Source organism: Triticum aestivum, chromosome 7B (genome assembly GCF_018294505.1).
Source record: "Triticum aestivum cultivar Chinese Spring chromosome 7B, IWGSC CS RefSeq v2.1, whole genome shotgun sequence".
In the NCBI taxonomy this organism is placed as follows: Eukaryota; Viridiplantae; Streptophyta; class Magnoliopsida; order Poales; family Poaceae; genus Triticum; species Triticum aestivum.
This window is the reverse complement of record NC_057813.1, coordinates 561,803,434-561,822,267: the sequence shown is the minus strand read 5'-3', so window position 1 is coordinate 561,822,267 and position 18,834 is coordinate 561,803,434. Positions and strand designations below refer to the sequence as shown.

Genomic DNA, 18,834 nt, shown 5'->3' with positions numbered 1-18,834 from the left:
CATTGAGTACCCGCAAGTGATTCGGATAAGGGGGCTGAAAGGACAGGTGGCTCCATCCAGGTAGAGGTGGGCCTGGATTCCCGACGGCCCCCGACTGTTACTATGTGGCGGAGCGACGGGGTAGGTTGAGACCACCTAGGAGAGAGGTGGGCCTGGCCCTGGTCGGCGTCTGCGGTTACTTCAAAATAACACGCTTAACGAGATCTTGGTGTTTGATCTGAGTCTGGCCACTGGCCTATACGCACTAACCAACTACACGGGAAAGATATGGGCACTCGACGTCGTGATATTAGCCGAAGCCTTCGTGACGTCAGCGACTGAGCGGCGCGCACCGGATTGGACCGCGTAACGCAACTTCCTTTGTAACACTACTAGAGAAAAGGCTAGCAGCAGCGTGGGTTTTAGGTGTATCAGCAGCGCGGGGACCGGCGCTACTAATAAGGCGCTACAGCTAACAGTTAGTAGTAGCGTGGGAGAAACCCACGCTACTACTAACAAAGTTAGTAGTAGCGTGCGCCACCCACGCTACTGCTATTACAGACTCGCGCTACTACTAATCAAGTAGCAGTAGCATGCCTACAATACCAACGCTACTAGTATCCTAAATACTAGTAGGGCACTTTTTTCCCAACGCTACTAGTAGCAAATTAGGAATTAAAAAAATAAAAATAGATGCAGTATTCATGAATGGAGATCAGACACGTCCAGTGCAAAATAAATTTCAAAGAACCATCTTAACACTTGTAGTGTTCATGGATGCAACATTCAACATCTCAATTCGAAGAGATCACGAGGACACACACAACCATCATCAAAAGGTTGGTACCTTCCCTAGCATTTCACCACCAACCTAACCAGACCACTTCTCTAGATGTACGTACAAAGAATCGAGGTCCTCCACCTTGAGGAACTCCGGACGGTGGTGTCGTCCAACACCTCGGTGACCTCCGGACGGTGGCGTCGAGGTCCTCCACCCCGGGGACCTCCTGCGTCACAATCACCTGGACGATAATCTCTATGACACGGTCGCGGGGCTTCACGGTGAAGTCTGCCTCCGAGTAGTTGAAGAGCACGACTCCCATCGGGCCACAGTAGACCTCGTCGATCACCCTGCACCCAGTCGAGAAAGTGAAAACTTGTTAGTTCGCGCCCTCCTGCAGATCTAGTAGGGTATTTTCTTCAATTATCTGTCTCTTTTAGTCTATTATGAATCTTCAAAACGAAAAAACACCTACTAAATGCATACCCTAGTTGTACGTGTTCATGCTATCTTCTTGTTTTGGTGCATTCAAGAAATACTAGTGTATTTGAGCTATATATGCTTGAAATATTTGACCGTTAACATCTGTTCAAAATTTATCATTTCATGGATAGGGAAATCGCCAACAAAGGACATCAGAAAATTGATTCCCACTACTCTTCAAAACAATGCTGGGGTCAATGTTGACTCTCCACAGAGCACCATTTTAAATCGGGCAGAAAAATGTACACAGGGAGTGATCTAAACGCTCTTATATTAGTTTACAGAGGGAGTAGTATATAAGGATGCCCATCATCTTATGGAAAAATGTACTAGCTACCAATAATGAACTATTCATGTTGAACAATTTAAATTCAAACAATTGTGAATAATGATTCAGCTTACACATCCTATAAACAAAATGGTCAACTCCATGATGTATCCATCAACTACCTAAATTTTAACATGGAAACCTTCCATAATATATAGACGGGAAAGAGATAGCAAAATGGATCATGCTTGAGATAGAGATTCTTACTGCAAATCTTAACAGAAGACATGACCTGCCAACACCTGAGTCTCCAATAAGCAATAGCTTGAAGAGGTAATCACTACATGGTCAAATAAGAGAATGTTAGTCTCCAGCAAACACGGTGCATAGAGAATAAAACAAGTTGTGGTGACATTTTCAAGATGATAATGAGATACAATAACTATGTCCAGGCTTGGAAGATTGAAAATAAATTAAAAGAGAAATGTATTCAAGATAATAACACACAACAATTAGATGGAATAATATTGTAAGGCTTAGACAAGTAAGCAGCGACAGATGAAGGGACATTTTGTTGTTTAATACTCATCCAAAATGCCAGTTTTGCTAAGCTAATAGATCCCTATGTACTAGTGTGTGATTACTGTGATAGAATGTAAAAATAGTTCCCCTTGCAGCATTAAGACTAGTACTATAACAACAACCAGCACCCATTGATTCCTGCGATGAGAACCGTCTTTGAACAAAAGATCGCGCATTTGATGATCTGATACGAGCAAGTACTACAGTACTAAAGATCACGCATCTCAGAAGTTTATAATGATATTACGCTTATGGTGCCTAAATTATTCTCCATATGTCGTAGCAGTAGCAGCAAACATGATTAAGTCAGTGCTGTAAAACAATTACACATGGTGCTAAGTAAGATACCCCAGCTCCAAACATCTAAAATAGTCATTTCTTCTGTTTGGCACCTAGCAACATAGCTAATGGCTACATTTAGTTTCTCTTCCGCATGTTTCCACACGCATCCATATTTTCTCAAGCCAAGTATGCATGTATGTTGGTTAATTAATTGTGTTGTTGTAGTAAACAAGTACTAGCACCTTTGCTTGTCAATTGTACATACAAAAATCGACCTAAGCCTGGCAACCTCGCACAGAATAGCAGATGTTGCGTCCATTTCCAAGCGATTAGCGGGGCAGGGTGGGTTGTACTGCCCCCATTCAAGCCTGAAACAGAGGCCAAACAACTATACGGAGTTGGCGATACACGACCACCCCAGCCTGCGACGAGGACTACAAAAGCATCAAACAGATCTACTTTTCTTTTATCCAATCATGAACCATTCTAACTTTCTAGCCTAGTACACAAGCATTATATATATACAGGAGCAAATTTGATGACGAATTGGAACCAAAGTTGAACTAGCCTGGTATGTAGAGTTCAGCTAAGCTAGGCAAATTACTCCCTCCTCCAATGGAATCAATCAAGCAGAGTAAACAAACACCTCACTTGACAACCAAGCAAGCAGTAAACCAATCAATTGTATGGTATGGATGGGGAACGCCTAATGATTTGATTAACATAACAACCACCATATATAGCTCCAACTAGTGAATCCGCTCGTGCTCAAGTCTGAATCGGAAAGGGAGAAAGCAAAAAACGTTTTTTTAAATCAGGCTAGAACCAGAACCGAGCAAGCAGAGAGATGGAGGAGAAGGAGGCTGCTCTCCTCTGCCAGAGCTTCCTTTGGCATCGGTGTCGTCCCGTTCCTTGGCGCTGTTCATCCTACATCAGTCACCTACAGAGAAGAGACGAGAGGAGAGATGGGGGTCAGAGAGAGACGGAGAAGTAGAAGAGAAGGGGAGGAGGGATTCGTACCATAGCACCGTCGTCGAGGTCTTGGAGGGTCACCATGGCCGGGCTTCGTGCCGTCGCTGGTCGCCGTTCCTCCTACCTAAAGATGCAGAGACATAGACTGAGATGTGGGTGAGAGAGAGAGAGAGATTGATGGAGAAGAAGAGGAGGAGGAGGAGGGATTCATGCCATACCATACCACCGTGGAGGAGGTCTTGGAGTGCTGCAATGGGTCGCCATGGACGGGCGGCTAGGGTTTCCGGCAAGGAGGTAGGTAGGGAGGGAGGGCGGTCAGATCTGACCGCGGGGTGAGCTGCTCCGCGAGTGGATCTGCGGCCAGGGAGGGGTCACCGGTGGTGGAGTGGCGGCCGGGATTGGGGGAGGTCGGCGGTGTCGGCGGCTGGGTTGGAGGGGATCGAGAGAGGAGGAAGAAGGAGCGGCGGGTGAGGTTGGAGAGAGAGTTTGGTGGGGTGGGAGTGGAATTTTTTTCTTTAGGATCAGGGTGGGAGTGGTGCGGCAAGGGAGGGATACCCTCAGTAGTAGCATGGGTATCTTACCTGCGCTATAGCTATTTACTTAGTAGTAGTGCGGGTTTATACCCCTCGCTACTACTATGGCATGTTCCGGGGAGGCACGGTAGAGACCGCTTAGTAGTAGCGAGGGTTAAAAACCCGCGCTACTAGTAAGTAGCAATAGCGAGGGGTATAAACCTGCGCTGCTAGTAAGCGTCTGTGTATAAGCTTTTCCCTAGTAGTGCAATGGAGGTTGCTAGGTCTGCTCACCGGCCGCGTTCGCAACGTGCAGGTGTGCAATGGGCGATGGGCCCAGACCCCTACGTGCATAGGATTTAGACCGGCGTGCTGGCTTCTCTGTTGTGCCTAGGTGGGGCTGCGACGTGTTGATCTTCCGAGGCCAAGAATGACCCAGGAAAGTGTGTCCGGCCAGATGGGATCGAGCGTGTTGGGTTATGTGGTGCACCCCTGCAGGGAAGTTGATCTATTCGAATAGCCGTGTCCCTCGGTAAAAGGATGACCCGGAGTTGTACCTTGACCTTATGACAACTAGAACCGGATACTTAATAAAACACACCCAGACAAGTTTCATAGACAACCCGATGATCGCTTTTCCACAGGGCGACGAGGGGAGGATCGCCGGGTAGGATTTATGCTATGTGATGCTACTTGGAGGACTTCAATCTACTCTCTTCTACATGCTGCAAGACGGAGGCTGTCAGAAGCGTAGTCTTCAATAGGACTAGCTATCCCCCTCTTATTCTGGCATTCTGCAGTTCAATCCACTGATATTGCCTCCTTACACATATACCCATGCATAAGTAGTGTAGCTCCTTGCTTGCGAGTACTTTGGATGAGTACTCACGGTTGCTTTGCTCCCTCTTTTCCACATTTTTCTCTTCTTCTCGGATGCCGCAACCAGGCGTTGGAGCCCAGGATCCAGACGCCACCGTTGACGACGACTACTACACTGGAGGAGCCTACTACTATGTGCAGGCCGCTGACGACGACCAGGAGTAGTTAGGAGGATCCCAGGGAGGAGGAATCGCCTCTTTAGATCTTTATCCGAGATTGTGCTAGCCTTCTTAAGGCAAACTTGTTTAACTTATGTCTGTACTCAGATATTGTTGCTTCCGCTGACTCGTCTATGATCGAGCACTTGTATTCGAGCCCTCGAGGCCCCTGCCTTCTTTCATGATGCTTGTATGACTTATTTTATTTTAGAGTTGTGTTGTGAAATCTTCCCGTTAGTCCCTTATCTCGATCGTACACGTTTGCGTGTATGATTAGTGTACGATTTAATCGGGGGCGTCACAGTTAGCCTGGCTAGTTAACCATTAAATAGATCTTCATATGACTAAAAAGACAACCACTACATATTTGCGATGGCTAATGAGCTATGTATGAACGTGCTATATGAATGAACATTGTCAAATCATGAATGTTATGCAACGCATATGTTAGCATAGACGAAGTTCAAGGCTCCCCGAGTAAACCGACGTTGAAGACAGCGAGGAGGACTTTTATTTCTACATTTTGTAGTCTTCTTTTGTTTATACATATTGTAGTACTCATGTGTTGCAATTATATGTAATAGGATAGTTGGAATTCTTAATTAGGGGTTTTCTCTACGGAGATGTAATTAACATACCTTTCATGTAAATGTAAGAGTTCTGGAAATAAAGTACCTGCAATGTTTGATCTCTATTTTATTTATGCATTTATGCACTTAAATTTATTTACTCTGTATCAATGACGTGGACGCGTATCTTCACGCCTGCCATTTTCTCGCCATCAGATTCTGGCACGCCCAGTGAGACATATTTCTCCCCTCATGTTCAAATTCCAACATAGGATTGCAACATATGAATTTCTAAAGTACATGAAGTATATAAACATCGAGTATGATAAATATACTCAAAGAAAACTGATATAAAGTTTTCTTTATTCGAAGGTATGGATGGTCAAGTGCCATAGCCGGTCACCCTCCGCCTTGGAGACATTTGGCTTGATGTGCCAGTTGGTCCATGTGTGGCTTCAACAAATCAGCATTTGGATAATACGACTGCATCACCAACTGAACATGACCAAGGAATGGAAGTCTTCTCTCCACTCAAGTTTGGGGGAAGTATGAGGGTAGACAAAGAAGGAAAAAGGAAGACAAGGGACAAACTCCACTATGAGCAACCTATCAATGGGGGCAATACCATGATTATATTTCCCTCCTCATCGTTTCTGCATGGAAGGACGTCAAAGGTTCAGAATAAAGTTCAAATTGATGCTTCAGAGCCTATTCTTCTGCTGGCTGATAGATCCATTGGAGAATGCTCTGAGACGGTTCTCAAGTTTCCCCTTCAATGCAAGAGAAAGCACCCCAATTCCCATGGCTATGAAACATGTAATGTGAATCCAACATCAACATTGTCAAGTCCCTTGTCGTCATCAACACCCGTTGCATATGATTCATCTCTGACTTCTTTTGAGTCGATGTGCCCTCAACCTCAGCAAAGAAATGTTCGCCATGTCAACCTTCACAATATTAAGGTCGGCAAAGTCTAGGTCCAATTCCCCAAGAGTGTGGACAACAATCATCCAGACCGCCTTTTTCATATCAGCAAGGGTGGTATAAGAATTCATACTACGGTGACTACAAACCCTTCAACAGTTGTTGCCTTCATCAGGTTCATCTGGAAAAAGTATCTTAATCATGCCAAGTGCCGTGTTGTCGGCCTTGACTGTGAATACACTAGATATGTCCACAGCAAAGAGCGTAAGAAGCTTCCACTTGAGCAACAAGTTGCTCTCTCTAATCAAGAGCCACAACGCGCTGCTATCTTGCAGCTTTGTGTGGGAAAGAATTGCCTGATTTACAGGCTATACCAGGCTCAGGCTAGGAGTTTTATCCCACCACTTCTCCGCGGCTTCCTTGACAATGACACAGTTGAATTTGCGGGTGCCGCCATTGGCAATGACATCGCAAAACTCAAGTTCTATAACTTGGGTATCAGAAAACCAGTCGATGTGCAGGGACTGGGTATCAAGGTTCATAATCAAAAAGTTGGCAACTTGGCTTCATTGGAGAAGCTAGCAAAGAAGGTTGCAAACATAAGTCTTAAGAAGGACAAAAGCATCACTGTCAGTTAGTGAAAGAAGTCCAACCTGGACCATGACCAAATCAAGTATGCATGCTTGGATGCATATGCAAGCTTCGAGGTTTATAGGCGACATTCCAACATAACCGGTTATCTTAGTACCCACTGAAATGTTTGTTTTTGGGTGAAATATGTAACTGGTTATCTTAGAGCATGCTGAAATGTTTCTTCCCAAGTAAAGTATGTAATAAAATGTTGTTGAGTCTTGATCAAGGAAAATATGTACACGACCATTGTTTCTTGATATTATGGTTATGCCTATTTTTCTAGGTGCATTTTTAATATGACGATGCAGGGATGCAAATGTTCTTGTATCATCATAATTTTGTTCTCATAGAAGACAAGTGAATCTGAATAGAAGTGACTTATATTTTGCATTAATGCTCACAATACAAATGTTGCAACATTATGTGCACTTAATATAAAGAAAATTGTGACATACGGAAAATACACTCCATACCCTCACGAGTCTAAAATGGGGCACCCAAAAAATATATACACTCCATACCTTCACGAGTCTAAACTGGGGCACCCAAAAAATATATAAACTCCATACCCTCACGAGTCTAAACTGGGGCACCCAAAAAATATATACACTCCATACCCTCACAAGTCTAAACTGGGGCACCCAAAAAATATATACACTCCATACCCTCACGAGTCTAAACTGGGGCACCCAAAGAATATGTACACTGCATACCCTCACGAGTCTAAACTGGGGCACCCAAAAAATATATACACTCCATACCCTCATGAGTCTAACTGGTGCACAAAAATTTAATTACTCCAATGACTTACAAGTATAAACTGTGAGGCAAAAAAATCATCAAAAACACTCCATACCCTCACGAGTCTAAACTAGGGCACATAGGAAAAAAATATACTCCAATACCTCACGAGTATAAACTGTGGCATAAAAACAAATAAACTGCAATGACTTACGAGTATAAACTGTGATGCAAAGAAAAGAAATCATCAAGCGTACTCCATACCCTCATGAATATAAACTGGGGCACAATAAAAAAATTACTCCAAGAACTTATGAGTATAAATTGTGATGCAAAGAAAATCAACAAACATACTCCACACTCTCATGAGTATAAACTGGGGCACACAGAAAATTACTCCAAGAACTTACGAGTATAAACTATGATGCAAAAAAAATCATCAAACATACTCCATACCCTCATGAGTATAAACTGGGGCACAATAAAAAATTACTCCAAGAACTTACGAGCATAAACTATGATGCAAAAAAAACTATCATCAAACTTACCCTCATGAGTATAAACTGAGACTCAAAAAAATGTCGCTCCAATAAACTTACAAGTCTAAATTGTGGCATAAACAAAATCACTCCAATAAACTTACGAGTCTAAATTGTGGCACTTGTAATCATCTCCGCAGTTGTACGACGGACCAAGCTGACATACAGACTTACCGGAACGCCAACTGGGAAGAAATCATATTGTAAACATATATGTTGTACTTACTCATCTCAACGGGTGTACGACGGACTAAGCCCGCATGCTTCCCGGAACGCCAACCGAAAAGAAATCATATTTTTGACATATATGCTACACTTACTAATCTCAACGGTTGTACGACAAACCAAGCCCATATAAGAACTTGCCGAACAAAATTCGTGAGAAAATTATTGGCATAGGTTACATAAAAGAAAATTGATCAAAGATGAAAGGAATATATACTACACACATGAGTCTTCATAGCTGTATGATGGATCAAGTTCATACAGACTTGTCGGCACGCCAACAGTGAAACCAAGATGTCGCTTGATCACACATACATTCAGAAAAGACACCATCCTCATATATAAACGAAAAATTGCATGTTGTAGTGTTGTGCGTTGCGTGCATGACTACGGTATATATCCTACTTTCAAACGACAGGAAGGAGACGTGCCTCGAAGTTATGGAACCTGGCCGGAGAGGAAACATCCGATCGATTCTACCAAATCATAATCAGCTCACCTAAAAAAATGGGAAGAGATTGGGGTTAGGATAGGGTACATGAATCACGTACTCCTAAGGAAAGCAATCACGCACTCATCGGCATTTGAGGCAGGAATTAATCTGCATTTTCGCGGGGGTTGCTAGCTTTTGTGCCTAACAAAAGATAAGTTGGAGATCAGTTTCATGACGGAGACTCAAGACCACATGCAATCGTTGATTTAATCACGATACATATCGGAAGTCTCCGAAGAGCAGAGCTAGATTAAGATCGCCAAGGCCCCGTAGTAGCACACAAACTGAAGCTGAAGGATTTTTTTTTCTAGAATACACACTAGCGTGTGTATCATGCATTAAAGAAAGGAGAGGGGGGAAAGAGCCCCATCCAGCAGAGTTTTAACAAGTTTTACATACTGTTACACGCGGGTAAACAGCCCAAGCCCTACCAAGCCCCACCCCAGCCGCCCTGATCTGACTATTCGCGGCATCCCACCTAGACAACACATACAGGAAAGGGGCCATGTCATTCTTGAACATGCCGGCTCGCGACCAAATGCCGCCCTCTGCCTCAATGCACGCAATCACCACAGCCGTCGAAGGGGAGGCGCCCTCAAACACGATCTTGTTTCTATGTTTCCACAATTCCCAAGGCATAGCGAGAGCACGGTGATGACATCCCTCCTGTGGGTTCTCGGAGGCGAGCACACCGTGAACCAATCAACAATCGAGTCCTCCTGGCTGGGTGCCCAATCCGGCCCGCCGAGCGCCATGAGCACCGCAACCCACACCGCGCGCGCGAAAATGCAGGATAGCATGATGTGATTGATTGTCTCTTCCCTCTGATCACAGAAGGGGCAGGCTGCCTGATGAGGTAACCCTCGCCGCGCCAGCCTATCAGACGTCCAGCAACGATTCCGGGCCACCAACCAGTTGAAGAAATGACATTGGAGGGGAGCCTTGGATTTCCAAGCCATAGTGGCATAAGGCGCCCTCTCCCTGCCCCAAAATCTTGCCGCGTATGCCAACCTAGCCATGAAATGGCCTGAGTCCTCCCAAGCCCATCTGACAGAGTTGCACATGCCAGGCGTGAGCTGGATCACAGCCGTCGCCGACCACAAAGCCAAGTATTCCCGAAGGGTGGCCTCCTCCATGTCCGGCCCGATGCAAGTAGCCCAGGTACCATCCTCTAACGCTTGAGCAACCGTCATAGCCTTCTTAATCCTTTGAGGAACGCGCTTCCACAGCCCCGGTGCGATCTCTTGGGCCCTGAGGCCCACGATCCACCTATCTTGCTAGAATAATGCCCGCTGACCGCCCCAATCTTAGTGTGCGCTGCATCCTGAAACAGCTTCATGGCTTCATCAGAAACCCTAATAGCCATCCCTCTCCATGGTCGTTGCTCGTCGAGCTTCTGCAGCCATGGCCATCTCGCTTGTAGGGTAACATTCAACCATTGTAAATCTGGGACACCTAGCCCACCCGCCCACTTTGGGGCACAAACAGATTTCCAAGCTACCTTACATTGGCCACCATTAGCTTCCTTTGCTCCCGCCCACAGAAAGCCACGACAGATCTTATTAATCGCCCTGATAGTCTTTGGCGGTATCTGTAAAGCAAGCATGGCATGCAGCGAGATGGCACACAGGGCCGCCTTCACCAGCACTAGCCTGCTGCTCATCGGTAGCAACGCTCCCCTCCAAGGAGGCAATTTTCTCGCTACCTGGGCGACCAAATCATCAAGTTGCATCGCCGTCAGCTTCCTCAGACTTAGCGTCAAGCCCAGGTAACGGCATGGGAAGGTCCCCACCGGACAGCCAAGCATGCCAGCAATACGGTCCACCTACTCCTTAGTGCACCTGATGGGTATAGCACATGTCTTCGCTCTGTTCACCCGCAGCCCCGAGGCACCCGCAAACGAGGCCAGAATGGCATTGCACAGATCAAGATCATGGGCCTCCGGCTTCAGGAAAAGTATCACGTCATCAGCGAAGATCGATACCCTCTAGTTTGGAGCCCCCACCAAAGGTGAGAGCACGCCCTGACTATCCGCCATGGAAAACAGCCGCTATAGTGGTTCCATCATTAAGATGAACATCATCGGGGATAATGGGTCGCCCTGCCTAAACCCCTTCTTATTCTGGATTGGGGCCCCAGGCACTCCATTGACGAGGATCCGGGTTGAAGCAGTGTAGAGTAATCCAGCAATCCACGATACCCACCGCACGCCAAAGCCGAGCGCACGCAGCACTTCCAGCGCAAATGGCCACAACACCGAATCAAAAGCTTTCGATATATCCAATTTGATCATCACAGCCGGCTACTTGAGGGAGTGCAGCTTCCTGGCCATACCCTACACCATCATAAAATTAGCGTGGATGGCCCTTCCTCTGACGAAGGCACTCTGGTGCAAACCAACAAGTTTTGGGAGATCGTCTGTGACTCTTAAAGACAGAACTTTGTCAAAGATCTTCACAGCCTCATGGACTAGGCTAACCGGTCGAAAATCCTTCAGCTCTTCTGCCCCATCCACCTTAGGGAGCAAAGTGACAAGGGCCTTGTTGATCGCATGCATTCCTCGCATGTCACCCCAATAGAACCGCTCCATAGCTCGCATGAGGTCTGCTTTGATTATACCCCAGCAACAGGCGTAAAAGCGCGTGGTGAAACCGTCCGGGCCCGGGGCCTTATCCATCGGCCTCGATCTGATGGCGGTGAGGATCTCCTCCTCCAAGAAAGGTGCTTCCAAATGCTCAAGATGGAGACGGGGGAGCTGGAGGGCGTCCCAATTTAGGCTAAACTACCTGACTGGTGCAGCACCCAAAATCTGCTCGTAGTAGCAGTCCACCGCGGCCGCAATCTCCTCCTGGCCTGTCAACACCTCGCCATCCACCTGCAGCCCCATGATCAGATTCTTCCACCTCCGATGGTTGGCATGCTGGAAGAAGAAACCAGAGGTGGCGTCCCCTTCGTGAAGCCACAGCATCGTCGAGCGTTGGCGCGCAATAGATCTTTCTAAAGAGCATAGGCCAAGCAATTTCCTCTTAAGCATCCGCCGAAGACCAATTTCTGCTGGCGAGAGATCCCTTCCTTCCATGGCCACATCAAGCTGCTTGATGATCTCCAGTGCAAGAGAGATCTGCGTCTTTACATTCCCTATCCACCGATCGCTCCAGCTTTGCAGTTTCCTCGCCGTTGCTCGCAGCTTCCTATCCAAAACCACGAATGGGTTCCCTTCGGACGACACGGACTCCCAGGCCTCGGCCACGACATCGTAAAACTCCTCAGCCTTCGTCCAGAAGGACTCAAAACGGAAGCGTTTGCCCACGTGAAAATCCGCATGCAGGTCAAGCAACAGGGGGCAATGATCTGACACAGATGTCCCCAGAGCAGGTAGGAGGCAGGTAGGGTATAGCGCCTCCCAGTCCGTGGTGAAAAAAATGTGATCAATCCTCTCCAACGTTGCAAGGCTGCGCTCGTTCGACCAAGTGTACCGCCTTCCATTCAGGTATAACTCCTTAAGCTCTAACAGGTTAAGCTTGGAGCGAAAGCGAGACATCATCCGCCTATCAATGGCGCTGTTGCTCTTATCCTCCGGGTTGGCAATTAAATTAAATTCACCAACCACTTCCCACAGCCCCGCATGCAACTCCCTGATGTCAAGTAGCTCCTGGAGGAACTCCACCTTATCCGCATCCGATTGCGGTCCATAAACCCCCGTGATCCACCACTGCCCTGTCGCGCCGACCGGCTTGACAAGCGTCGTCACCGTGTTATTAGTGAAGTGCGGATTGGAGAGCTGCACTACCACTGGGTCCCAGGCCAACAACACACCACCCCGCGTCCCAATCACGGGCAAGAAATAAAACTTCTCAAATTTACTCCCCAAACATTGGGATACAATATCAACTATGATGTGCTCGAGCTTGGTCTCTTGAAGACACACCACACTAGGACTAGCCGCCAACACTACTTGATACACCGCATGCCTCCGCGCCGGCGTGTTTAAGCCACGCACATTCCACACCATCGTCTTGATAGGTTGAGTCACCATAAAGCAATCCCACCGCTAGCAGCCTGACCCAGAGCTCACAGAGCCCCGGCCACCTCCTGTGGCACATCCACCAACGGCAACGCTGAAGCCTCCCAACCAAACAGAGCAAGCAAATCCCTAATGTGCTCGTCCGAGAGCGGCGACTTGAAAAGCTGCACGTACATCTGCAACGCCTCATCCCCAATCGTGTCCCCCTCGTGAGCCAAGCAGAGCTTGCGGATAATGATCTGCTGTTGCTTGGAGGCTGAAGATGGCCGCCTACACTTGGCGATCCTGACGCTCCTTCTTGGCGAGCCAGCTGCCTGATATTTCCTCCTCGGTCGATGCGTCCCTGGCGCCCCATCCACCATCTGCAGCGCCGGCAACAGTGGAGACACAGCACATTGGATGCCATTGCAAAAAGCCACCGCATTCGCTGAGGGATTGGCGTGCCCAGCCTCGACGTCTGCATGGGTTCCCGACAGCTGCATGGGAGAGCCAGCCGCATGTGAATCAACATCAAGATGGGGGGGAAAGGCTGGCCCCCCACATCCCCCTCGCCTGACAGGCTGATTTGCAGCCAATCAGCGCTGCCCGCCTGATCCTGCTGAGAACCACAGGCCTGGCCCGGACCCACAGGCATGGCCGGTCAAGACAGGTCACTATCAACATCATCATGGGCCCCATCGCTCAGGTCCAGCGCCCCAGCCATGGCCCGCTGTTCATCCACTCCCACAGGAGGGAAAGTCTCCATCTTCCCAATGAGAACCGAGCCCGACTCCTATTCCCCGAGCGCGCCAACCCCAGCACACTCCACCATGCTCATCCGCCCATCCATCGGCTGCCACCTGTTGAGGCAGACCGACGCAGGAGACCGGTCCAACCCCTGACTTGCCGGAGCCAGCAAAGTGCCCTGCGCTGAGCCACAAGACGACACCTGCGCCATGCATGCCACCTACGGCCGGACGCTGCTTTCCGCAGGAGTGGGGGCGCTCTCCTGCTGCACCACCACCACGTGTCAGCCCGCCACCGGATCGACATGCCTTTCTAGAATGGTCCTATGCACAGAGCGGACCCCACCCTGCACCGGATCAGCCCACGCCAGGGCCGCTGATGAAGGCAGTGATGCACCCAGTTCTGCAGTTTAGACCCGCACCTGCCTCACCGAAGGCGCCGAGGCCGTCGATGAGCCCGCCGAGCCCGCCGGCGAGCAGCCAGAGCGACGGCGGCCACCACCCGAGCCTGGCCAGGGTCTACCTAACCCATCAGGACCATCCTCCTCCTCCTCCTGAGGAGGCGACGGTGGCGAGGGGGCGGCAGCGGCCCAGCATCCGGCGGCTCACCGACGTCCACCAGAGGTGCTCCCAGAATGGAGATCGTGACTGGGTAGCTGAGCACTTGCGACATGCGCGGGGTCGGCATACCATCCGGCACCTCGCCCGCCCAGAGCGTGCAGCTGGGTTCTTCCACGAACAGCAATCTGCGCCTCGGAATCCGCCGGAGATCATCCGTGCACAGCTAGACTCGAAAATCCGACATATCATACCGCCTGGTCGTCTGTTCATCCACCCCGAAAACGAAGCCCGCCCCCTTGAGAACGACGCTCGCCGCCCGCTGGCTCCATGCATTGCCAGTGACACACCGAAGCGAGAGAGGCACAAGCAGTGGCAGTCTCATCGCGGTAGCCTGCGCTTGGCGGAGCCAAGGGCGCAGAGACAGCTCAAAGGTCGACGACGAGCCCGCCCGGCCAGCCCGCACCATCCGCTCCTTGAGCTCCACATCCTGGCATAGAACCAGGAAATCCTGCGGATGAAAAGGGCGAATGGACACGTCCTCAGGTCCCATGCCGAACTCCGCGTGTAGCGCCGCCGCCGCCGAGGCCAAGTCCACCGGCGGGCGCGCACCAGTGACCATGACCAGCACCGCACGCGCCACCTCCATCTCGGCGCTCCAAAGATCTGGCGCGGCCTCCAAGAAACATGCCTCACTGATCCCATCGGAGAGCAGCGACAGGTCCACCTCAGCCTGCTGAACCACCGGCGCCGAAAAGGAAGGCCCAACCCCGCTAGCAGCCAATGACGGCGCACGCACCACATGGCTCCACAGACGAACAGCACCAGGGGGTGGGGGGCCAGGAAGGGGTGGCGGCAGCCCGCGAGACCAGGCGGGGGGGGGGGGGGGGGGGAGGGGCCGGGAGCTCCGGCTCAGAGACCCTGCGACGGACGGCGGGAGGGGGACGAAGCTGATCCACCGGTGATGGGCTGCGGGGGCGCGTGCACCCACACGACGAGTGCCCCTCTCCACGGCACCGAACACAGAAGGTCGGGTTAGAGCACTCAGCCGAGATGTGGCCCTCCCGGCCGCAATTGTAGCAGCAACCAAAAAGCTCCACCGGCAGCCTCGAGTTCAGCGGCGGGCGAGCCGCGGGGAGGACGCGCGAACGCCTAGAGACGCGAGCCCGGCGGGGGGTGTTGGAAATATGCCCTAGAGGCAATAATAAATTAGTTATTATTATTATATTTCTTGTTCATGATAATCGTTTATTGTCCATGCTATAATTGTATTGATAGGAAACTCAGATACATGTGTGGGCACATAGACAACACCATGTCCCTAGTAAGCCTCTAGTTGACTAGCTCGTTGATCAATAGATGGTTACGGTTTCCTGACCATGGACATTGGATGTCGTTGATAACGGGATCACATCATTAGGAGAATGATGTGATGGACAAGACCCAATCCTAAGCCTAGCACAAAGATTGTGTAGTTCGTATGCTAAAGCTTTTCTAATGTCAAGTATCATTTCCTTAGACCATGAGATTGTGCAACTCCCGGATACCGTAGGAATGCTTTGGGTGTACCAAACGTCACAACATAACTGGGTGGCTATAAAGGTGCACTACGGGTATCTCCGAAAGTGTCTGTTGGGTTGTCACGAATCGAGACTGGAATTTGTCACTCCGTGTGACGGAGAGGTATCTCTGGGCCCACTCGGTAGGACATCATCATAATGTGCACAATGTGACCAAGGGGTTGATCACGGGATGATGTGCACAATGTGAACAAGGTATCGGGATACCGACGATCGAATCTCGGGCAAGTACAATACCGCTAGACAAAGGGAATTGAATACGAGATTGATTAAATCCCCGACATCGTGGTTCATCCGATGAGATCATCGTGGAATATGTGGGAGCCAACATGGGTATCCAGATCCTGCTGTTGGTTATTGGCCGGAGAGTTGTCTCGGTCATGTTTGCATGGTTCCCGAACCCGTAGGGTCTACACACTTAAGGTTCGATGACGCTAGGGTTATAGGGAATAGATATACGTGGTTACTGAATGTTGTTCGGAGTCCCGGATGAGATCTCGGACGTCACTAGGAGTTCCGGAATGGTCTGGAGGTAAATATTTATATATGGGAAGTCCTGTTTTGGTCACTGGAAAAGCTTCGGGTGCTATCGGTAATGTACCGGGACCACCGGGAGGGTCCTGGGGGTTCACCAAGTGGGGCCACCGGCCCCAGAGGGCAGCATGGGCCAAGTGTGGGAGGGCACCAGCCCCAGGTGGGCTGGTGCGCCCCCACCAGGGCCCAAGGCGCCTAGGGTTTGGGGAGGGGATGCCTCCACCTTGCTTGGGGGGCAAGTTTCCCCCTCTCCCCCCCTTGGCCGCCACCCTAGATAGGTTTTGGGGCTGCCGCACCCTGTGGGGTGGGAACCCTAGAGGGGGCGCATCCCCCTCCCTCTCCCCTATATATAGTTGAGGTCTTTAGGGCTGCAAACACAAGAGTTTCCACCTCTCCCTGGCGCAACCCTACCTCTCTCCCTCCTCATCTCTCGCGGTGCTTGGCGAAGCCCTGCTAGAGTGCCACGCCCCTCCACCACCACCACGCCGTTGTGCTGCTGCTGGACGGAGTCTTCCCCAACCTCTCCCTCTCTTCTTGCTGGATCAAGGTGTGGGAGACGTCACCGGGCTGCACGTGTGTTGAACGCGGAGGTGCCGTCCGTTCGGCACTAGGATCTCCGGTGATTTGGATCACGACGAGTACGACTCCTTCAACCCCGTTCACTTGAATGCTTCCGCTTAGCGATCTACAAGGGTATGTAGATGCACTCCTCTCTCTCTCGTTGCTAGTCTCTCCATAGATAGATCTTGGTGACTCGTAGGAAAATTTTGAATTTCTGCTATGTTCCCCAATAGGGGGCAGGGGCCCGAGCGGGAGGAGCCCTACCCCCACGGCCCCGCCTAACCTGCCAAGGCGCCTCCACCGCCGGGGCCGGACGGGAGGGACCGGCGCCGCCCTGGACCAAGGGGCCGAAGGCCGTGCCCAGGACGCCCGGGACGACGAGAGATTTGAGCTGCGGGCGCGGCAGAGGGAGGGGAGGGGGAGGCGGCGCCCCCGACGAGGGCGGTGCAGGGGAGCGCAGAGCAGGGGAGAAGCCCTTTGACAAAGACGACCCGACAGCGAAACCCGCGAAGCCATGGCACCAGAGAGAGTGGCCGCCGGCTCCGGAGCGGAGGGCGGCGCGATGGAAGGGTGGGCGCCGGGGCCAGAGTGGCCGTCGGCGAGAGGAGGGAGGAGGGAGCTCACACACCGAGAGGAGAGTAGTCCTACTGCTTACGTTTTAAGCTTATAGGAAGAAGAAAATACGCTTGTTCAGTTACTAAACCAACGACGAGAAAAGTGTTGCTCAACTCGCTACTGGGAGCTCAGCAATAGCACTAGCAGTTAAAACCATTAGGGCATGTACAATGATCGATAAGGAAGTGTTATCTTAAATCTTGCATGTAATTTAGAGATGACAAAAAAACATGTCTACAATGGGTTATCTCTTAGCCTTATCTTCAATAACTAGTTATTCCTAAAAACATGGTGAGACATATTGTGCTAAGAGATCATCTCTTGCCTTTTCTTAATTAAGAGAAGACAAGCCTTCTCTTATGATTTCTCTCTCCTCCACCTCATCATTTATCCTACGTGACATTGCTAAGATAGAACCATTGTACATGTCCTATCCTTTGGAGTGTCAACTAATTTTCAAACTAACAACTGGGTAACGACCCTTCAAGATGGAGGTCTTATCCAATTAAGGGATTCTAACAAACTTCCAAAATAATATACATACATCACGCGCCTGGTACAACGGCAAGCCGGCCAAAGTACGCGTACACTGTCAGGATTAAGCCAAATCTTGAAGGCACGGTAGAAAAAGACATACATATATTTTCAAGCTCTGAATTCAAATTAAAAAAATCGCATTCAGACCTCGAGGGCATCTGTTGACACCGATTTCGACCAAAGTGAAACCATGGTGCTTAGATATTATTAAAATAAAATCATTTACATAAAATGGACAAAAAATACTAAGTTGCCGAATACGCGGATAAAAATAGCATGATGAATTTCCACCGCGCCGCTCAATATAAAACAACAGACCCATAAATAAAAGGAAAGGAGCAATATCATCGCATAAATTAGAGGAAATATGACTTTCATACACATACGCCATCATTAGCAGCGAAATTCCGATGTTGACATAAATTCAAAGTTTCATATACGACGCTTTATTGCCAAAATATTATATCATATTTACAAGCATTATGCTGTCACTGCTAAAAAAGTATTAGCACAATAATGTTCGCGTAAAATAATATAACGTACCACGATGCATAAAGAAAATATCAAGCCATCATATAATTATCAGTGACAAAATGCTTTCCCACAACATTAGAATAAATCTGAGCAAGTGCACTTATACGAAATGGATACGTGCACATTGGATGCATGTACGAGCTACG

The 18,834-nt window shown here is 49.4% G+C and overlaps 1 long non-coding RNA gene across 1 annotated transcript; it reads right to left on the bottom strand.

Moving 5' to 3' along the window:
- Positions 1-688: 688 nt before the first annotated feature.
- Positions 689-3,877, bottom strand: LOC123157114 (uncharacterized). Its single transcript, XR_006478704.1, has 4 exons — positions 3,566-3,877; positions 3,396-3,471; positions 1,779-3,315; positions 689-1,110 (listed from the first exon to the last, which is right to left on the bottom strand). It is a non-coding gene; the product is annotated as an uncharacterized lncRNA (long non-coding RNA).
- Positions 3,878-18,834: the final 14,957 nt, after the last annotated feature.